Source organism: Sorex araneus, chromosome 6 (assembly GCF_027595985.1).
Source record: "Sorex araneus isolate mSorAra2 chromosome 6, mSorAra2.pri, whole genome shotgun sequence".
In the NCBI taxonomy this organism is placed as follows: domain Eukaryota; kingdom Metazoa; phylum Chordata; class Mammalia; order Eulipotyphla; family Soricidae; genus Sorex; species Sorex araneus.
In genome coordinates this window covers 146549158-146571940 of record NC_073307.1, presented here as the reverse complement: position 1 = coordinate 146571940, position 22783 = coordinate 146549158, and the positions used below count along the sequence as shown (strand labels likewise).

At 51.4% G+C, this 22783-nt stretch overlaps 1 long non-coding RNA gene across 2 annotated transcripts; it reads left to right on the top strand.

The window, feature by feature from the left end:
- The first annotated feature begins 4233 nt into the window (after window positions 1-4233).
- On the top strand, window positions 4234-22353 carry LOC129405496 (uncharacterized). Of its 2 annotated transcripts, none has more exons than XR_008630615.1 (7): window positions 4234-4439; window positions 9707-9822; window positions 10574-10650; window positions 10800-11002; window positions 14838-15053; window positions 18660-18926; window positions 19348-22353. It is a non-coding gene; the product is annotated as an uncharacterized LOC129405496 (long non-coding RNA). The 2 variants fall into 2 exon arrangements; XR_008630614.1 differs by having other exon boundaries at window positions 18290-18926.
- The last annotated feature ends 430 nt before the right edge of the window (window positions 22354-22783 follow it).

Here is a 22783-nt window from a genome sequence, read left to right as displayed (position 1 = left end):
CCTCCACCCTTCACCCAGGGTCAGGCGTGATCCTAGACCCAGAAGCTGCTGCAGTGCTCACGGCCAGTAGCCAGCGAATCTTCACCTGCATTTCCCAGAAGAGGAAGTGGGGTCGGCGGGGTTCACTAACTGCAGAGACCACATGGCTGAGGAGTGACAGGCCAAGATTAAAAGTGGAAAGCAGCAGAGCCGGGATTTTGTGGTGCGTGCACGCATGCGTGTGTGTGTGTGTGTGTGTGTGTGTGTGTGTGTGTGTGGTGTGTGCATGTGTGTGTGCTCTGAGGTCGGTTCCCTTTCTACCAGACCTGGCAGTCAGGTGTTAGATGTGCAACAGAGCCTGTATATTCATGCTGAATGGAGGTGGGAATTAGTCAATCTGCCTCGAGGACCCCTCGTAGAGTTGTGGTGCAACATGGACCTCATTCTGAGATTTTCTTGGGGGCTCCGCTATCCCCTGGGAACTTGATTCAGAAATGGGGAATGAGCTTGATTCAGAAATCGAGGAAGAGTCTACGAGAGAGAGAGAGAGAGAGAGAGAGAGAGAGAGAGAGAGAGAGAAGGTGTAGGGGTGAGAGAGGTAAACTGGGTCATTGATGGTGGTAAATGTACACTGGTGAAGGGGCAGGTGTTGGAACATTGTATGATTCAAACCCAACTATGAACAACTTTGTAATGATGTATCTCATGGTGATTCAATTAAAAAAGGGGAAAAAAAGAAAAGAAAAGAAATGAGGGGTTAGAGACGGCTCCCTAATGAGTTGGGGGCGGGGGGAATCACGGATGCTAGGAGCCTAGACACTGTCCCCTGTTGGCAGGGAAAGGCATAAGCAACCATGAAGCTCCCCATGAAGCCTTACTGGGGTGTCTCTCCTGGGCGTGAAGGAGTCGGGAACCAAACAATCAAAACAGGCTGGGTGGTGCTACAGTGATAAAGACCCTCTGCGCTCAGTGGCTGAATCCTCTGAGGTTATTTTTGTGCAGGCTCCATTGCATCAGCTTAGCTTCCACTGAGTAACAAACCGTCCCCAAACAGAGGCTCAAAACAATCGCATGCACCGACCGTTCCCCCTGATTCTGTGGGTTGTCCTGGTCCAAATGAGGCTGGATGGCTCCAGGTGGGGGACAGTCCAGGAAGGTGAGGCTGAGACATGTTCTCTCTCTGTGGGGAGACTAGCCCGAGACTGCACCCCCAGTGACAGGCTCACCCAAGGGGAGAAACCCCAATATCCATGTGCTTCACGCATCTCCCTGCTTTATAATACCCCACGGGCCAAAGCAAATCAGTCCACAAGGCTGGGCTGATTTTAGGGCAAAGGCTGGATGATTTATCTTAGCTGTGGTCTTTAGAACAACATGGCGAGGGGGTCAAGGGTGGAAAGCCCTTCACCCTAGATTATAGAAATGGGAAGTCCCAGGAAGGAGAGAAACGGAGGGGGGAAGTGAGAAGAGGCAGACAGGAGGTAACAGGGGCGGGGCTCGGGGCCTTGGACGCATGGGTGGTGTAGGGGAGTGGTGTCTGTGTACAGAAAGAGCACAGAGCCAGCGATACCACCAGCATGGTACTCGAATGACAAGAACAAAACTGAAAACAATGGGCCTGTTAAGGTGGCGGGCTGGGGTTGTGAGGGGACCCGGGACAGTGATGGAGGGATGTTGACACTGGAGGTGGGATTGGAGTTGGAACATTGCTTGCCTGAAAAATGATCAAAGGTATTTTGGGGGGGGGGGGTTGTGGAGTGGGAGGAGGGAGGATTCACAATGCCTCAATTATAAACCAACCAACCAACCTTCATCAGAGAAAAACATGCCACCACTGGTCAGAGAAAACCATACGGCTGCACAGTTTCAAGGAGCTGGGACGTCGGACCTACTATGTGCTGAGGAGGCAGAGAGCAGATATCTGGAGAACTGCACAGATGACCCCCAGAAGCAACATGTACTGAGGACCTGCTTCCTGCCAGGCATTTAAGAATGCTAGGTTGGAAGAATAGTAGAAATAAGTACCAGGAGAATATTTCCATGGCTTGGAGGCTGGTCTCTCATTCTGGGTAACTCAGGGAAGGGACCACCAAGTAAAATGTGGTTGGAGGACATGTGGGGGAAGGGTGAGGCGGGTGGAATACAGACTAGAGACTGAACACAATGGCCACTCAACACCTCTATTGCAAACCACAACACCTAATCAGAGAGAGAGAACAAGAGGGAATTCCCTGCCACAGTGGCAGGGTGGGGTGGGGGGAGACGGGTCTGGGGAGGGGGGGAGGGATGTTGGGTTTACGGGTGGTGGAGAATGGGCACTGGTGAAGGGATGGGTTATTGAACTTTGTATGGGGGAAGCATGAGCACAAAGATGTATGGATCTGTAACTGTACCCTCACGATGACTCTCTAATTAAAAATAAACTAATAATAATAAAAAAAATAAAAAATAAAAAATAAATAAAAAAATAAAAAATAAAAAAAGAATGCTAGGTTGGGTCTCCAGGCAGCTTCCGGGCATGCTACTTCTGTTGTGCAGCAATTGGAACAACAGAGTGGCTGAGGAGCCTGCCCAAGGTCACACAGCCTACCGGAGGTAGTGCTGGAACCCCAAGATAGCTGAGTTTTCCAGAATGTCATGTGCTTTCAGAGGAGGTGCCCTGCAAGTGGCTCTGGCTCCTCTAAGTAAGAGCCTGGGGTGACCTCCCTGTCACTTGTCCCCTCAGACTTTGGTTCATGGGATCCATGATTATTTCCAGACTGGCAATGAGCCAGGCAGCCCTCATGAGGTTAATGATTTGCAACACTCAGCTCTGACCTCTAAGGTCAAGAATTCCACAAAGCAGCGCCAGAGCAATAGAACAGCGGGCAGGGCTTGTCTTGCACATGGTCAACCCAGGTTTGATTCCCAGCACTGCCAGGGGTGATCTCTGAGTGCAGGGTGAGGAGTAAGCCCTGAGCACAGCCGGGTATGGTCCCTGCCCCAAAATAGTCATAATTATAATTTTAAGATAATTACTAAAAATCCAACTTTAGGTTGTCCAGTTGCCAATCTGACAAGTTCCTCCCAACAATCAGAGGAACTTGGGGCCACTACCCCAACGCTGGGGTCTCTTGGGAATTCTGGGAAGTTGGTGGTCTCAGTGGGGCATGCTATAGGGGCCACAGAAATATTCAAAGAGACGCAGACGTTCTGGGGAAGCCTGTGAGGTGAGCAGAGTCTCTCCTGGCCAGAGGGGTGTGTGTGTGTGTGTGTGTGTGTGTGTGTGTGTGTGTGTGTGTGTGTGTGTGTGTGTGTGTTTGTGTGGGAGGGGGCGTCCAGGCATGAGCAGAAGGGTTCCTGGCACCGACTCGGAGGAGCCCCTGGCAAGTGAGGAATGGGAGGGGCGGAGTGGGGGGTTGCAAAGGTCCTGAGCTTGGTGCCATCTCCCCGCTGGCCACCCAAAGAACTCTGGGCTCAGTGACCCAGCCTTCTCCCTCTCCCCGCGTCATGCTCCCCGCGCTTGGCTGCCGCTTGCCCGTCACATGCGCGTCCCGCTCAGGAGCTCACCCCTCCCCCCGCCCCCCGCAGCAGCCTGTTCCCGAGCCCTTTCGGATTCCTTGGCTCCGGCGCCCAGAGCCCACACAGCCCACATGCCACCCGCCACGTGGACGCGGCACACGGCCGCAGGCGCCCTGGCAGCGGACTGCTGGGGGGAAGGGGCTCTCTGAGCGCTCAGAGCCCCAGGCAGATGGGCCTGGCTCCGCCGGGCTGTCAGTCAGCGCGGCCTCGGCTCCCTCCGGCTCGCAGCAAGTACAACTATTTATAAAAGCCGAGGTCTGCCAGGGAACGGGCGAGGCTGAGACATCTGCTCGTTCTGCCTGAGCTGCAGGCTCGCACCCTCGACCTGGCAGCCCAGCCATGCTGGGCGCAGAGTCCCCCAAAGGCCCAGCTCCCGGGGACCCCTCCCTGCACCCCCTCTCTGCTCCAACACCCCCAAAAACATCCCAGCTCAGGGATAGGGCTTCCCTTGTTGTACCCCCTGTCTGGAGAGGAAACGGCAGGTCCCCCTCTCGGAGCACACAGGCCCCCAGAAACAGAGAAGTGTAAGTTCTCAGGGTTGAGAGCATATGTGAAGCCCAGCAGTCGGGGGGCAGGGCTGGGGAGGTAGGAGGTACGGCTGGGGTGAGCACACATGTTCCCTGAGGGCTGCTGTGATGCCAGCCCTCTCGTGTTTCTCCTCCTAGTGTCCCTCAAAGGAGAGCAATTGCTATGTCCACAGGACACAAGAGAAATCAAGGTGGGGGCACGAGGGTTTCGTGGAAGCTTCCAGAGCCAAGTGGTACCCAACTCAGAGGCTCTTGTGGGTCAGAAAGAGGTGTTTGGACTCGAGGCTCCAGGTCGTGGGTGTTTGCGTGGTGTGTGGCACGATGAGGGATGCTGGTAGAGAGCTGGAGCCTGCGGAGAAGACCCCAGACACGGTAAGGATACAGAATCCTCGGTGGATCAGAGAATGAAAGACTAGGGCCGGCCCAAGGCTAGTCTGGAGGCTAGCAACTGCAGGGCAAACATCTCCAGCCTGCAATGCCCCTGTCTGGAGTAGGGGCCGCTCCTGGGAGATGGCCCTGAAGGCAGGGGTGGAACAGCTGGGAGAGGGCAGAGGGGGCTCTCCTGGCTAAGGTCACTGGGGGATGAAGGCAGGAAGATGCGGTGGCCCCTGGCTCCCTGAACTCGGCTCCGGGGCTCCTGGACAGGCCTCCAGGGTCGGTTTCTCTGCCCTCTTTGGCTCCTGCTGGCTCAGCCCTCAGAGAGGATTTGTGGGCCGGCCTGTACCCATTTTTCTGGGAAGGTACATCGAGGCAGAAAGCACATCCCTGCTGAGAATGCACAGAGAGCCCTGGTCTCGAGGGCTGCCCGGGAGCAGCCTGCCAGGGGGCTGCGGTGGGGTGGGGCTGCAGTCACACTCGTTCTGCTCCCAAATTGAAATGAAAGATCAGTTCCGCGGCAGATGCCGGCAAGGCCTGGGTTCATTACTTCTCAGGATTTTGTCCATGCTCCTGTTCTAGATTCAATTAGAGCAATTTGAGGTAATTAATTAAATTTGTTGTTTGATTAATAAAGATAGAAATGCTGCTAAGTTCCTGTGTGGGAGGAGGAAGCCAAGTTGGTTCTGTGGGGGGTAGGGGTGCCATTACTTCCTGCCTTCCCTGCCCCCCCGCCACCAGGCACCACCCACCCTGCTGGCCACGGACCCTCCCTCTAACCGATGCTGCCTGTGTCCAGGATCTAGAGACCCCAGGAAGGGCCTTGCATTCTCGAAGGACCCGGGGGTTGGACCGATGCTATACAGAGGGAGGGAGTAGACTTGGGTCCAAATGGTGAGTGGGGTACCAGGACGGGAAGGCTGGCTGCAGGCTGAAAAGAGCTGAGCTGGCAGAGAGGCTGGGAGGAACGGCAAGAACCAAACAGTGAGGGGCAGAGGGCAGAGCGGAGAGGTGGGCACAGGTGTTGGCACAGGGATGAGCCGGGCAGCTGTCCAGCCGTGCCTACAGACTGGTCACAGGTGCGCCTGCATGGAGGGTTAGAACAGGGAGGGAAGAGGCGGACTCAGGGCATCTGAGCAGGGGAGGGCTTGCACGTGGGGCTCTCTAGGGCTGAGCACCCAGAGGTGCCATCACCCTCAGCCCAGAAATACCGTCAAACCCAATAGGCAACTATATTCTCATTTAATTCCCCCTCACCCCGGGATGAGGACAGATGTGTACCCAGCAGTGCCCAGGGCTCTGTGCCCAGAGATCACTCCTGGTAGTGATTGGGACAGGGGAGGTTGTGGGCAGTGCTGAGCATCGTACCTGGGTCAGCACAAGACAGGTGCCCTGTGCTCCGGACTACCCTCTCCCTCTATACTATCCTTCCAGCCCTCATTTAGCTTCCTATATGGAGGGCAATAACCACATGGTAAACAGAGTCAGATATAAAAAGGGGGAAAAAGTGAAAGTGTCTATTTCAGGCAGAGGGTGCATTTCTTACATAAAGAACCTCCTACAAATGAATAAGAAACCACCCAGAAAGAAATGTAGGGGCAGGGGAGACTGGGCAGTGTGAAGGAAAGGAGTGACCATGGACTTAAGAGAATCTCTGCAGCCGCTCATTTGCTCATGTGCAAAATTAAATGCGGATTCAAAGTAGGCAGGTGCTATTCTTAGCTGTCCGATTGAGCCAGGCTACACAATGTAATAATTCATCTAATGGAAAATGGAATGAGAACTAGGTTCTCTCAGGCATACTGAAATGATGAGGGTGAGTCATTTGGCATAACCTCTTAAAATTACAAACACTTTCGTTGACCTAGAGATTGGACTTCCTGGGGTTTGTGTGATTGCAGAATTTGTCTGATGGGAAGCAGCAGGAGAGCTGATAAGAAGAACGTTGACAAACCCATGATGGAAAAAGAATAATGCAGGGGGTGGAATACTATGCAGTTATGAAAAGGGAAACAGTTGCTCTTCATGCCTTGATGCAGGAAAGACAGGCTACAAGGACAGGAGCAGTATGCAAGAAGGCTACTCTTTATATTCACTAGAAAAGGTTATGTAAAATCCATGTGAAATTTTGTGTGGAAAGCTCTAAGCTGCCCTGGGTCACTGAATCCCTGGATCAGGGAGCAGTGACTACCCTTGGGGAAAGGGAGCCTGATATTAGGCAAGCAGGGAAGGGAAGAAATTTGTTTCCCTTGATCTAATCATTTGTGCCTCTGGAATTTCATCCTAAGTGTGTGTGTTTTTTATTCAAAAGAATCAAATCCCTGTCACAATGAAAATGTGAGCCAAGCATGAGAGCAGCACCGGCGCTGGCCCAGAGCAATGGGGCTACATCCGGATCAGAGCTGCAAGGAACGGTCCTGGGCCAGGTGATCTGCTGAGCCACCTGGTCTTCTTCTCTGATGAGCTGGGACTCAGCATGGAAACGCCTCTCCTAGGTGGGGGTGGGTCCCCAGCTTAGCTCTGAAGTTTCTCCCAGCATCTTCCTTCCCAGTGCTGTAGCTGCCTCATCCTCCCCGCTTTTAGTCCTTTATGGGGAGGAACTGGGTGCCTCACCCCTGGGAAGCAGCCTCCCCTTCTAGATCCTTGCTCTGAAGTCACTGGTCCCATTTGCTGAGTCTGGGAGGGGCTTCAGCTGGACCCTCTGGAGACTGCAGAAGGGGTATGCAGAGTCCTTTCTCTCTCCGTTCCCTATAACTTCACCTGAGGTGGGCTCACGGACGAGCCCCCACGGCTTCCTGAGATCTGGCTGTCCAGCAAGCACTTGCACTGACACTCTTCCCGCAGCCCGCTGTAAGGGCAGAGTTGGTGTGGGAAGTTTTCCTCCATGCCCACAGTCTGCCTGATGCCCGCTGTGGCCTCCGCTGCCCTCGTCTCCCCTCGCCCGCTGTCTCCAGGACAACCGGCGGCTCCACCTGGGCAGGGAGGTGAGGGTAGGGGAGTAACAGCTCGTCTGCTGATGAGCCACCTGTTCTGTCTGAGGATCTACTGGCGGGAGGCAGAAGGCCGGGCCAGCGCTAGCTTCATAGACATGTGCCCCGGACTCGGCCGCTCCAGCCTCCAGGGAGGGTTGGCCACAGAGTAGCCAAAAGACCTGGGTATGGTGCTCTCCTCTGGGTCTGATGGGCTATGTGACCTTGGGAGGCTCTGTGGTACCTCTGAGCTGGCTTGTGGCCTCTTTAGGACTTTGTAAGCACTAAAGCTCTAGTGGCTACACGCATGTGCTCTGCAGCCTGGGTTCAGATCTCGGGGTAAATCCCGCTGTGTGGCCTTGGCCCAGTTATTTCACGTCTTCTCTCAGTGCAACAGCATTTGCTCAGCCAGTGAGTGGGGAGGTGGGGCTGGGAGGATGTGGAAATTGGCAATTTCAGCTGGGATCAGCACTTGGCTGATCTTGGCTGGGCTCGCCCTGGTCTCCTCGATTGCTGGATGTGCGGGGAGCTGGCTGGTTAATTTGACTTTAACTGGGATGCCTGGAACACGAGGTTCTCTTCAGCAGGCTCCCCCAGGCTTGTTCCCAGGGTGGCTTCCAAGGCAACAAGAGAGCCCCCCCCTCCCCAGTGTGCAAGCACTTCTCAGAGTCCCTGCAGGCTCTTTCCCAGCTTCTTGGTCAGAGCAAGTCACAGGGCAAGACCTAAGGCAGGGCAGAGCGTCGGTCCCACTGGAATGCAGGGACAAACCGCAACCCTGGCTGCAGCCACTCATTGCTACCAGTCTGAATCTCCGTCCAATCCTGAGAAATGAGCACAGCCTTGGCTCTCACTGGAGGGACTGCGGGGAGCACTGAGGTGAAGAGTACAGGGAAGATGGAACAGAAGCTTTCCACTTTGCTACTAGCCTTGAGGGTGACCATAGATACTCCCACACAGGAGGCTTTGGGGTAGCAAATGGGGCTACAAACTCCAGGCAGATGGTGGTGAGTTTGCTTCCCCACTTGGCGGATATAGTGTATGTTGGGGGAACATAGTCCAATTCTCCACCTGGAGGGAAGGGGCACCCAGGGCAGCCCCCGATGGGGAATTGGATTCTTCAGACCTTCAGGGATTCTTCTCCTACTTCTTTTTATCTCCCTCTTCCTCAATTTAGGATGCTTCTGAACCAGGAAGAAAGTGTCCTGGACCCAAGTTCACTGGCCAAGCTTGGTTCTAAGAGGGACTCTGAGTGTCTCTTGAGGAATGAATGGATGTTGAGACACCGCCCTCCATGTGCTCCCTGAGTGCTGAGTGGAGATTGGTCATACTGGATGTGTGCTCTGGAGTGGGGAGGGAGGGTTGCTGGGAACGGGGGTGGGTGGGGTGGGTAATATCAGGTTCTGAGTCCCTAGATATATGTTGGGATACTGGGCAAAATCAAAGAGACTGAAATCTTGAGAGTGTGGACAAATCAATCAAAGCAGGCAAGGGTGGGAACTGACTTTGTTAGACCTTTCAAACCTGGGAAAAAGGATTTACACAACTGCCATCTCAGACCCCAGCCTGGCCACTGAAGACTGGCCTGAACCCCCTCATGTTTCTGGTTTCAACACCCTTTTTATTCTTTATTTTATTAAAAACTGTAATTTGCAAAGTTGTTCACAATACAGCCATTTCAGCTACAAAATGTCCAACACCAATCCTACCACTGGTGTGACCCTCCCTCCACCAATGTCCCAGTTTTCCACCTAACCCCAAACCCGCCCACTGGCAGGCACAAGAAAACTTACTTTATATTGCTTGTTTTGACCTTTGTCTCACAATGGTGTTGCTAACGTCATTATCTGAGGATTTACAGAGCTGGTTGGTGCTGGATGAGCTTACTGTGCTACTATTTTCACTCACTGAGCTTACTGGGTTTCCACGCGACTTTTCGATCTAATTTGCTGCACTCCTACTGGGCTGTCGATACTGTGACATTTGGAGGTGTCATGTGGCCTCGTGCTCCAGGGACTGTGGAACTGGAATGACTCAGCAACTTGGTATCTCTAAGAGATGAGTTGCAGGGCTGTGGAGATGCCGGAGGATGTCAGGTGTGGGTGGGTGATGGGCCTCTCAGCAGGGTGGGGACTCAGCTTGCCCCCTATCCTGAGGAGGCGCCAGAGATCTCAGCCTGAGGACCAGGCTTACCTGAGATGACTCAGTGATGGTGAAATTAGTCCTCAATATCTTTTCTGAGCCCAAGGGAGGCGATGTCCATTTCTTCATTTATCTCATCTTCCTTCTCCTCTGCAGGTTGGGTCATATCTCGAACCCTTGTACAGGACTAAGATTCAAGTCAGACAGCACTCCTGACCTCGTAGAATTGATGGTCTAAGGCAGGCAGAGATGAATCGATTGTGAGAAGAAAGGTAAAAAAATTCTCTGGCCAGATGGTTTTCATCTTTGAAATATTAATCTTCCTTCTCTAGCATTTTCTCTCCTTTTTATAGGGCAGTTAGGCTGCCACAGGGGACAGATGACCCACTGGTGGAAGGCAGAAGTCAGTGTAGAAAGGACCAGAGGTTTGGAAGTCCAGAGATTTGATCCTCTGGGGGCCTGGCTGGGAAGGAAGAGTGAGGGGAGGAGTCAGGTGGGGGATGGGTGTTGGGAGTTTGAAGGTGGGTTACAGGCTTGCTTTGGTTCTCCCCACTCCCCGTCCAAGCATGTTTGGAAGATCATGGGACTATGAGGACCTGAGCCCCATCCCTGAGGGGGGGGGGAAGGTGTGAGAAATGGGGGAGGTGGCAGATCCTTCCTGAGCTGGCACAGTCAGGCAGCTGGTCCTTGTGAGCCTCCAGGGCCCCACTCTCCCACAAATCAGCTGCAGTTCACCCAGAGGTGCTCTGGGGGGTTATTCTTTCCACTGCATGTGCTGTTGCTGGCCCAGGCCTGGACTCCAGGACCTTTTGTTAGGGGGAGGGGGAGGAGAGGATTCCCCAGAGTCTCACTGTTTCCTTGATGAGGACTCCTGGTATCTCCATGCCTCCTGGAGCTTAGAAGCTCCTGGCAGTCTTTTCCAACACCCTGACGTGGTCACCTGATGCCCTTCTTCTGCATGGAGACTGGTGGTAAGCTACATTGGGTGGTACCTGACACCCCTGTTTCAACCCTTGGCCACAGGGCGTCCATCTCTTTGAGCCACTGAGGGCTGGACCTCACACTGGAGTCCCGACTTCCAAATACAGGGATCAGGGCAGGTAAGAGAAAGGGATAAGCCTGGCCACGCCCCAAACTGACCACATGACCTGGCATCACGATTATATTCTGTTTCCTTGTGTCAAAACAGGGGGAAGACACTCTGTACAGGAGGTGATGGTTTGTTTCTGCTTTCTGTGCTTTCTTGCAGTTCTTACATCTTCTAAAAACATTCAGCTCTTATCGGCAGATTCCCAATCTGGCTGGCTGCTTGCCAAAGGTCGAGGTGGACTCCGGAAGTAGCCAGTGGAGTGGGGAGCTGTCCACGGCCCTTCCAGGGCCTCTGTACCTTTCCCCAGGTCACGAGTGGTTTTCCAGATTGGGGGTCTAAGCCTCTCATCTGCTGTGTGCCAGGTAGGTGGGAAGCCGAGGCACCATCCATACTCTCCCCCAAGAATTTCGATGCTGCGCCCACTGACAGTCCAGCTGAGTCACTCAGCAGCCAGTGACTAAGAGTGAAGAGCGCCAAAGAGACTTGGCGCTGTCCGAGGTGCTGAAACACAGGAGTCAACAAAACAGTGCTAATGCTCTTGCCCCACAAAGGAACAATTGACTATGGTTATAGGCTGATGCCAAGTGTGAAACAGCAGGCAGGGAGAGGGCAGAAAAGATATAGTGGGCAAAAAAAGCTTATGGGGGTGGGCTGGGCATGGGAGTTCTCTCCCGGTGTTCCTGGGCAAGCTGCTAGATCTTGAGATGAGGCCAGCCAGAAATTACCAGGAACTGACAATTCCCAGCTGAAGGGATAAAATGTGGAAATGCCCTGGGGCAGGACTAATATTTGAGGTTGCAGGTGTTTGGTAGGGGTAAGGTGGGTGGGCGGGGGACAGATAACGTCAGCCTTCTGGGATGTTGCTGTTGTTCTGAGTGATAGGTGAGCCTCCAAAGACCTTTCTGACCAGGAGAGGTGGTACCCGAGGGCCGTTCATCAGGATGGCCCTGAGTGTGCAGAGCTGGGGTTGACTCCCCTACAAGGGGAAGAGGATGGGGAGGTGAGAGCTTTGATTCTGCGTTGGTGCTGAGCACTCAGGACCCTGCCCTCCCAGTTCCCCAGCTCTCTCTCTTCAATCACAAGATAAAGCAAGGGTTCACCCTCTGGGTGGTAGAGGGGCCAAATGGGACGAATCTGGCATGTGCCTGACAAGGTCATCCCAGGATTTCCTCAACTGCTCCAATTCCCTATGTCCCCAGGGTCCCCAGGGTTGAGCAGAATGCAGGCACACAGCTGGGTACACTCTTCAAAACACTCTAATGGCGCTTTCACCATGATGAACATCAGTGACCTCAAGTGACAAACTCCTGCCCCCATGGGGTGGAGGAAGGAAGACCCCAATAAATGAACTATTCAGGTAGTGAGTGAGATGGTGGTGAGCTCTGTGGGGGAAAGGAGGTGGAGACTGGGGCTCAGGACCTTCCCAAACACTAGCTCACCCTCACTAGCTCAGCTGACCTTGACTTTCACAGTCCTTACATCCTTCTTATGTTCAATATGAATTATGTGTTTATTCTGTTGCCAGTTCACAGGTTTGTTGTTGTTGATTGATTGGTTTGGTTTTTAGTCCACACCTGGCAATGTTTAGGAACTGCTCCTGGGTTAGGGGGTGCTCAGGAGCACTCGTGGTGTTTCTGTGGGGACCCTCTGGTGCAGGGGATAGAACCCAGGTCTCCTACATACAAAGCATGTGCTCCAGCCTGCATAACACTACCAGCCCACTACATATAGGATAATGCTTGGTTCTCTCCTGAGGTTATGGTGAAGCTGCTAAACTGTGCAGTGTGTATTTTGAGGAAATCATACTTTGATCTTCAAGGCTCTGATTAAGTTTAAAGCTTTGTGCACCTTCCACCCTCCAATACACACGCACACACATACACATACACATTCACCTGCTTGTCACTGTCCCAAGTCAGATGTGCACAAATATGAATCTTGGCTTTGTCTGCAAACTCTTTGTTCCTCCTCTTGAATGACTTCCTCCTGGCAGTCTTTCCTGACTCTCCCAGTTTGTCTTGGAGGGTATCAGAAACAAAGAAATTAGGATAGCCAAATTTTATATCTAAATCATTATATGGCACCCCTTATACTATCATGGAAATTATAGCATGGGCAACCAAAGGAACAGATTTATGAAAGACTCAAATGGAGATCCAATGGCCTCAGGAGGATGAACCCAGGTCCCTCCAGCTTCTTTGAAAAAACCCTGATACCATTGTGTTACACGCAATCCCAGAGAGTTCTTAGCTAAAGTAATTTTTCCTTCGGCGTTTTCTTATGGAAAAACTTAAACATACACCAAGGTCAAAGAAGAGGGAAACAAGAGTCCATCTGGCTGGTGCTTGGCTGCAATGGTGTCGTCCCTGGATCGACTTTTCATTTCATCCACCCACACATTAGTATTGCTTTGAAACAAACCCGGGTCAACACACACTCCCCAGATTCATCTCAGGATGCTCTTCTCAAATTTTTTAACATAACCTCAAAACCTTGACCCAATTAAAAAGGAACAGAAAATCTGTGAAAATTTCCAGTGACTTTTCAATTCTGGTTGCCTCCCCTGTCATACTTATATTTATTTCACGATTTGCTTGAAGTAGGGTCCAAGCGAGGCTGCTTAATCTAAGTCTCTTCGAATCTATAATTCGTCTCCATTTCCCTGGGTCATGTTTTCAATAATCTTCATTTGTTAGGAAAGTTTTGGGTTCACCACAAAATTGAGGGGTAGGTAGAGATTTCTGATGGGTCCCCTTCCTGCTCTCTTACCTACACAGCTTACCCCATCATTCGTATCACCACCAGTGATGAAGTGGATGAAGAACTGGTACTTCTGTGACGACTGATGGATCTCTGTTGATTCATCTGAATCCCCTCAAGTCCTCAGCTGGTATTATGTTTCACTCTTGGTGTTGGACATCATACAGTTTTGGAGAAATGTACGATATCATGTATCCATTGCTGCAGTAGCACAAGAAGGATTTTCATCAAAAGTTCCTCCTCCACCTAAGCCCTATCGTCTACCCACACTTCTGGCCATCTCTCTGGCTTTGTCCTTTCCAGAATTCCTCGGGCTCGGAATCTTATATTGGGTAGTCTTTTCAAATTGGCTCCCTTCACTCAGGAAGAGGCACTCAGAACTCATTTCCTTTTCAGGACTAAATAATATTTCATCGCTACAGTGTTCCACAGTTTATCCATTCCCTGACAGCAGGACATCTTGATTGCTTCCAAGTTTGGGGCATTATGAATAAAACTCTATGGCTATTTGTACTGAGAAAATGATCTGTATGGGCAGGGTTTTGCGTTGAAACAATTTTTCAACATGTTAGGGTAAAGACCAAGGAGCACTGCTATAGGATCATATGGTCAGAGTATGTTTTGCAGGCAATCACTGCCCTTTTTTTCTAAAGCAATTCTGCCTTCTTCCTCCTGTGTTGGTGAAACTATGCTCCCTCAGGACAGACTTCACTCGCTGCATAGCCTTGACGTCTTCTCATTCCTCTCCCAATCCCATGCATTTCTGACCAATTGGTGATGATATATTTTTGAGTTTCAATTCTGCGCAAGCCTGGAGTTTTTGGCTTTGTGGTTCCCATGGGAGGCGTGAAGTGACAACTGTTACTTCCTTGGGGGTGCCAGTAGGGTGGCTGGTCAGTTTCTAAGTCCAGATGTCAACTAGTAGTTATAAAATAGTAACAACCCCTTCCTATCACCCCTTCCTTACTCACTAGCTGGTAGACTTCTGAAAAGAGAACCTGTTCTCATCTCTGATTGAGGTTCCGATGGCCCAGTTTGCATGGGCAAAGTAGAATAAAATAGATTCCTTTTTTTTCTTCATCACCAATTATCTTTGAATGGGGTGTTACTAACACCTGGCACTTCTGGGATACCTGAAGCCAAATAATTTTTTATCAGTATGATCTAATTTCATTATCACAAGCACCCTGCAAGGCAGACAATACAGATGGTGTGATCTAAATTTTTGAAAAAATTTATTTGTTTGGGGGACATACCTAGAGGGGCTGTGGGCTCAGGGCACTCAGGGATCACTCCTGGCAGCATTCAAGGGACCATATGCAGATATGCAGAGTGAGGGATTAAACTGGGGTCGGTCAAACTAGGGTCAGCTCTGTGCAAAGCAAGTATCTTGCCTCCCTGTACTATCTCTCTGAGCCCAATTTTTTAATCTTTTAGCTTAATCTTTTTACAGCTGAGAGAACTGAGGCCTGGAGAGAAGTTAAATCCACTCATCCACGCGCAGAAAGTTACTAGAATAATGATCGCAACCTGGAGCCTGCGCGCAGCCAGATGCGCCTCTGTAAATGGGAATGAACACGCTTGTTTGCCAGGAGAGAGGACGGTCCTGGACTGTCCCCGCTTTACAGATGGAGAAGCCGCAGGCTGAGAGAGGTTAGTCTGCTTCCAGGTCAAACCCTAAAAGGGGTTACTGTGTCGAGCACTGCCCGTGCTTGAGTAACCAGAACTAACACTCGTTCCACGGGAGGTGGGAATCAGAGGCTCAGAGGCGCAGAGCTTGAACATAAACTCTCCATAAACTCTCGCCTCTGCCTCATGGTTGCCAGGCTGTGTCTCTGCAGAAGGGGCTCATTTTGCACCCGTGTCTGCACTTTCTCCTCTCTCTGCTTCCCAGTACTATAGGAATATAGGAACCTCTGGCCTTCCAGACCATTCCATCCCCTAGCAGGCAATCAGTGAGAAGCTAGTTGTTTATTATTATTATTATTATTATTATTACTGTTGTTGTTGTTGTCTGGGAAAGAAAGCTCATTTCCTTGAACAAGAATGCAGTTTTGTGCCTTTGCCACGTCCCCCAGATAGAGCTGGCTTAGCTTCTAATTGCTGCTGCCCGCTCCTTTTCTTCCAGAATCCAAGTAGCAAACCTAGTGGGCCACGCTAATCTAAACGACTTGGGTTTAGGGGTGTGTTGGGCCAGCTGGGAGGTGCGGAGAGGCTCTGCGGGCAGGCTGTGGCCCGTGTGCAGGGAGAAGCTCACCTGGGTCTCTGGCCATGCTCCAGCCCATCAGACATCATCACAAGGCCCCCAAAACACGGCGGCCTCAATAGTACCATTCCTGAGTGCCCGCCGCGGCCGCGCAGGCCCCGTGGCATCTGGGAGCCCTGCCCGGGTCCTCCTAACCTGCCGCAGAGGCCGGCTCCCTGATGGAGAAGGGATGCCCTTCCAGAAGGCAGAGGGATGGGGGAGAAGGCGGGAGGAGGAAAAGCCAGAATCCAATTAAACCGTCAATTCGAGCAGAGTAAATGAATTTGACTTTCGGTGATCAAGGGGGAGAAAACTTCTAATTAAACACACAGCAATGCCGGGGCTGAGCACACTCCGGCCCCGCCCTCGCGCCCGCCCCCGTCACTATTTTTTTTTCAAAAAAGATAAATGTTAAGGATTAGAATGAGATGTAATTAAAATCCGTCAATCCCTTGCACTTTCTGCTGATGAGGTTTGATCACTCGCCTACTTTCTCCTTGGGAGCCAGCTCCCGCCCACCTCCTCGCTTCTGTGGTCTGATTGGCTCTGACCAGCAGCCAATCTCTTTGGAGTAGGAGCAGGGGTCAGAGATTCGCCTGCGAGGGTGTGTGTATGGGGGATGGGGTGGGGGGTGGGGGTGGGGGGGATGGTGGTGGGGGCGGGGGTGGGGGGGATGGTGGTCCTCTCCAAAAGGCCCAGAGAGGATGGAGGAGAGTGCTGGACTTCGCAGTTCCCAGATGAATTGGCCAGAGGCCAAACCAGAGGTCCTCAGACGGAGTCTGGCTGAGCCGCAAGTTTCAAGAATTTGAAGTGCGTTTCTGTGATGCTGTGACCTCTGGATATTTCAGATAAATATTTGAAAAGAGCAAAGATCAGGCAACACTGGGCCTGGCTCAGGCTGGATTGAGGGGGCAGGGCCGGGGGCTCATTTCCAGAGCATGCTCCTGCCCTGGATCACCTCTAGTCCACCTGAGTCACCCCTCGTCTGGTGAGGAGGGGAGTTTGCCAACCCCTGTGAGGTCCTGCTCTCTAGGTGAAGGGGGTGCCAAAGCATACACAACTGAGCACCCCACCTGCACCCCCAACCCCATCACCTTTGCTCAGAGTCACCTGCAAAGCCTTCCTCTCATTGAACCCATACATCCATGTGGGCTTCCTGCATCCTGGAAGATCCCATTCCATCCCTCCAGCAGGGATTTGTCTCTCCCTGCCCCGATCTATCCCCCCCAGCACCTCTCTGGGGTGTGACGGTGTCTCCTGATGAGCATTCTCCAAGGGACTTGCCCAGGGGCTCAAGAGAGTCCAGTGGGTAAGGCATTTTGCCTTGTACTTAGCCAACCTAGATTCAATGCCCAGTACTCCAGATGGTCTACTGGTCCACTAGGAGTGATCCCCAAGTCCAGAATAAGCCCTGAAGCACTGCCAGGTGTGGAAGAAAATTAATGAACTCCCCCCCTTCCAAAAAAAAAAAACAGTCCAAAGCCTGACCCTGAAACCCAAAATGAAGAGAACTGGGGACACAAGTGTGCCCATGGCAACCATGGTGGTATCATCTATCTTTGGCCTTGGACCATCTCATTGCCTCTTTTTTGGGTTCTCTTAGTACCTCCCTGGCTTCTCCTTTTTTCCTCCTTTTACGGGCCCCAGGCTTGCTGGCTAGAGATCATTTACAGGAAGGTGTTTGGGAATTAGCACATCACCACCGCATTGGGGTATGTGTGTGGGTGGAGGAGGAGGGAGGGGGGGGTCCACTCTGCAAATTGAGAATGTGGAGAAGCAAAGGTTCACACCACAGGAAGAGGTGCTAATGGTGTTGCAGGCCCTTGGTGGTAAATCGGTCCTTGGGGAAGGTCCTTCTGGAAAGTGAGGCCTCCGGGGTGGCATACACTGCCCCCTCACTCTCCCTCCCGCACTTGGCGCTGACCTAGTGCAGTCCCTGCTCCTATCTAAACTGCAGTGCCGTACAGGAGCGATGATGATAATAAGGATATGATCTTACAAGTGCCTGACAATGAGCTTTTGGTGATTGTATTATAAGTGCCTGGCATTAAGAGTTTGATTGCCGAGACTTTCGTCTCAAAGACATCTATCTGAACTAAACATATGGTCAGCCACACAGCTATCGAGTAGAGAATCCACCCTGACACCCATGTGACTGCCCTCTGAAACCTGACTGAGCCCTGTGACAGCCTCTAGGGACATCCTGAACTTTCCTCCCTCCACTTACATTCCCGTTGAGATTTTAATTCACCTGCAGTGAGCTCAACACAAACCTGGGTGTTGTGTGACCCCAATAGAGGCAGAATCTTAGATCTGCATTCTCTCTCTCTCTCTTTCTTTCTTTCTCATACACACCCACCTCTTCACCATGCCAGGGATCAAACCTGGGCCCTCACACACCTGAGGCATGTACTTCCCCCACTGAGCCACATCCCAATCCCACTCCATTTTAAAGAGGGGCTCAGAAAAGTGTGCACCCAAGCTCGCACCACTCGTGTGTGGCAGAGCTGGGTTTGGCTCTGGTTCAGGGGGAGGGCTATGCTCCGGAGGTCTATCAGGTGGCAGAGAGCAGGTGTGTGTTTGTGGGGGGGTGAGGCTCCCTCTTTCTCGGTCTTGTCAACAATTTTTGCTCTCTGGGTTCCAGCATCTTCTGTTCACGGGCAGTGAGACACCAGCTTGGAGGAGGCCAAGAAAACGGGGGCCAAAAATATCCTGGAGGACCGAGGGCTTGGTGCTCCATTGCCATCATGAGCAGGGGAGGAGGCTACGTCCATTGCAGAATCTTGACCTCCCTGGATGCGGACCCCAGCCTGCCCCCTCTGGTTTCTCTTTATCTTTTTCTCGGGGTGATGGTGATGGGGTTTGTGTCATACCAGCGGTGCTCAGGGGATACTTGCAGTTCAGTGCTTTGGGGTCACCCCCCAGCTATTCAGGAGGCTGTGCAGCCCTGGGGATAGAACCAAAGCAGGCTGCATGCCAGGCAAGCACCTTGCGCCCTGCACTGTCTCTTTTAGGCAGCCTTTGCCAATCCTGCTCTCCCACCTGCTGATCCCGTCAGCCCTGCCCAGGCTGAGAAGATAGAGGGGTCAGGCCCAGAAAGGCCAAGCCATGAACCTGGCCTCTTGCCCGACCACTGGGAGGCAGCTGGGCCTTCTAGAGACCACAGATATTGAGAAGCTTTGCACGTTGCAGTCTCATCTTGAAAGTAGCCAGAGTGATGGGAGCAAGCTGACCAAACGTGGAGGCTGAGCGGTTGAAGAATGTTTGGAACCAACCCCAAGGTACGTGTCTATGTGGGGAGAAGGAGCCCAGCTGGGGAGTCAGTTGCTGTTCTAGTCCTGATTCTGATGCTTCCCAAAGAGGTTGCTCAAATTTGTTGGGGATGGGGTGGGCAGGGTATGTTTTGCTGTCTGTGAGATGGGCATTATATTAGCAGAGTCTTTCCAGGGCAAGAGGTGGCTCTGAGGGAAAGGTCTGGGTGGAGCTGATGGGGAGGGTCACGCAAAATTTGGGCACCTACAGTCATCCCCGTGGCCATAAGCCCACAGTTTATAGGTTGGTCTCCCAGTGGCTTGGACACTTGGGAGTGAGGGCCCTGAGCCTCATCCATCTGGCGCTTCGTCTACATTAATTAGTTCCAGAGCTGGATGTTGAAATGCATAAAGGAAGGCGCATTTTGCTGCTCTTTTCCTCTCCTCTTAGGTTGTCATGGAGGCTACTTCTTGGCCAAACTAAGATGAAAGAAGTTCATCTCAGAGCCCTGCCCCTTTCCCTCCCCAAGCCCTTCTCCCCTTCATCAGGTATCTTCTATCATCAGTCAACTGTCATGGAGAAAACGATTGTTCTATCTAATTTATACTAAAGTAAAAATGACTGATAGGACTGTCATGTTTCACGTTTCTCTGCTGGACAATGTCTAATCTAAGGGAATGAACCTTAATGGTCAAACTATAAGCAGTTCTATGAGCCTCTCTAGATCTCCTGGGACTTATGGCTTTGGTTTTCCCGTTATCTCCACTTTGAACAGTTTCACGACCCTCTAACTCAGAGGCTCTGAGGGATTCCTAGGAGCAGTGGCTACATGCAGGCCCCATGCTAAGGATGCTTCCTGTATCATGACAACAGCAAATCACACATCCTGCTTCTACCTATCCCCCGAAGTCCCCTTGATTGGCCACGTGTCACAGAAAAGGAAAGTCACATTCGGAGCATTGAAGCAACTGGCAGAAGGTCACTCAACGAGCATATAGCAGAATCAAGATGTGAACTTACATCTGTTTGCTTCAAAGTCCACTGTCACAGTCCATGATATATTCGGCTTCTCCTTTTGAGCCAATAAGCGTCCTTCAATGACTGTCTGCAGGAGGAAGTCTGACTCCTCCAGGTGGAGACAGATGCACGTCACCAATGGAGGGGCCCAATCTCATACCCTTGACTGGAGTCCTGTGAGAGGAACCTCCTGCCTGTCTGTCATGGTTGGTGAAGGGCAGGTTCCAGACAAGGCTGAGGATTTAGACCTTGACTGGAAGGCGGTGGGGCCTCTGTGGTTGATGCAGAGCACTGGTTGAAGCTGACCAGCTTCCTGAAAGACAGGGTCCATGCAAAGAGAGATGAGGAAGATATGGAGAAAGTGATCCCAGACAGACAGAACTCCTCAACATTGCCATCTCAGACTGGATCTGAAATCTAGGAAGTGGCAGTGAGCAATTTCCATGTCCTTCTCAGGTCTCTGAACTTGGGGAAACCACAACCTAAAGGATGTTTTAAAAAGCAAAAGGAAGACAGTGAGTGGCAGCCAGGAGAGAGGTCAGGGGAGAGGAAGGGGAAGGAAAGGAAGAGGGGCAGCAGCCAGAACCTGGGCAGGAGTACCGTCCACTATTGCAGAAGGGAGAGTGTCCCGGCATTGCTTCATGGCTGGCACCAAAGCCTGGAGGAGAAGTAAGGTGGGGGGATGGACTGCAGGAAAGTCTGGTGGCCAGAGGAAGGATAGGCTTATTGGGTAGGTCCTGGAAAAAATATGGATTAGTTAATGGAGTGTAAGGGGGTCTGGTTATCTAGTCTCCTCAGTGCCCTCTCCCCCCTCACTCATTATCCCCCGTACACTCTTGGCTTCTCTGTTGTCATGAATTGCCTATTTGGGCTCATACCTATACTGTTGCTGATTCTGCCTCATGTGTGTTTCTATGCTCATTCGGCTCTGGTTTGATGCCTATCTCTTTAGGGTAGAGTTTGAAGTCAGGAAGGGTGATGCCTCTGACTCTGTGGTTCTTTCTCAGGGTGGACTTTGGCTCTTCAGCGTTCTTTTCTGGTGCTGCACAAGTCTTGGCATTTTTTCTAGTTTTTAGACAAATATCATTATAATTTTGAAAGGGATTACATTTAACTTGGGGACTGATTTCTCAGCTGTGGCCAGGTGGGTCAAACCTACAAAGACCTCTAGCCTCACACCTGTGACAGTGGCTGTTTTGCAAAAGGTCAAGAGAGAGGGGCTGGTGAGCACGTGGAGAGAGGGAAGCATGGGTACCAGCAGTGGTAATGTAAGTAGAGGCAGCCATTACAGGAAGCTGTATGGAGCTTCTGGAAAAGATTATTGATAGGGCTGCTTTGGGGTGTGTATGGGCAGAAAAGAGCGAGATCTCAAAGACACAGCTGTACATTCCCGTTAATGTCAGCATTTCTGCCACAGCCAACTTGGGGACATGACCCCAGTGTCTGTCCTTGGATGAGTGGGAGCGAGAAGTGTAGTTTACTGAGACAGTGTAACTGTCCTCATCCAGGAAAAGAATCCTGCCATGTGTGGCAATGTGGATGGAACACGAGGGCACTGTGCATGTTTGTAATCCAGAGATAATCCAGAGAAACAAAAACCACATGGTATTGCATTTATGTGGGATCTGAAAATAAGTCAAAGCCAAAGAAAGAAAAATGGAAGAGCAATTGTCACGGCTGGAATTTGGGGAGATGGGGAGTATGGTAAAAGGGTACCAACTTTCAGCTTTGAGATGAATGAGGTCAGAGGATTGGCTGTGAAACACGATGACTAGGCTGGAGAGATGGCACAGGAACTAAGGCTCTGGCCTGCATGCAGTTGATCCCAGTTCAACTTTTGGCACTGCAAATGGTACCCCAAGAAGTATCGCCAGGTGTGATAGTTGAGAATAAAGCTTGGATTAAGTTCTGAGCAATGATGAGTATGGCCCCCAAACCAAACAAAAACTTCAGACCGACTACAGCTATGAACCCTGAATTGTTTGAAGGAATTTTGCTAACATGGTAGAAATGAAATATCTTCACAAAAATAACATAGAAGAGACAGATGAGAAGCAACAGGGACCAGGTGAGGGGAGTCAGGGACAAAGGTTTGTTTAGGACTGACAAAATCAAATATCCAAACCACAGAGTCAACAACACTGAAATCAGGAAAGCTAAACTTTAACAACCAAACTTAGAAATGTGCCTATTAAGAGGGCAGGCAGGAGGGGTAAGGGGGATATGGGAGGGAACCTGGGAACATTGGCAGAAGGAAGTTGACCCTGGTGGTGGGAACTGGTGCTGCAATATTGTGTATCTGGAACTCAACTATGAATAACTTTGTAAATCACAGTGCTTTAATAATAAAAAAAATGTGTGTGGAGGGAAATAACAGAGCAACCAACTAATTAACTAGATGGGGTGAATTGTTTTTTTTTACCATGTACATACATAGGCTCATATTACAGACTCAACAGTTTACAAATTATATTTGTTGGCCATTGCTCAATAAAGCTGGACAAGAACAAGAAAAAGAGAAAGGCCTTTTGCAGATTGTACTGTGGACGAGTGCTGGGGACAGCAGTGGCTTCACTTTCAGAAGAACCCAAGGGGCAGAGGCTGGGAGCAGGGATGTGGCACACCCTACCCCTGGGGTCTTGGACCCACAGGAATCCCAGGTGGGGTCAGTTTGGCAGCAGTGCCCAGGAGTGCGGAAACACAGACAATGGTTAGGGAGCTCTGGACCCCAAGCTAGACCCCACCTAAACCAGGTGCCAGGCGAGAACAGCACGGGATGGTCAGGCGGCTGTCCTGGTGAGGCTCCTCATCCTGTGAATGAACCATGGATGGTTCCCATGGGAGCCTTGTGCCTGGGGACACCAGTTAT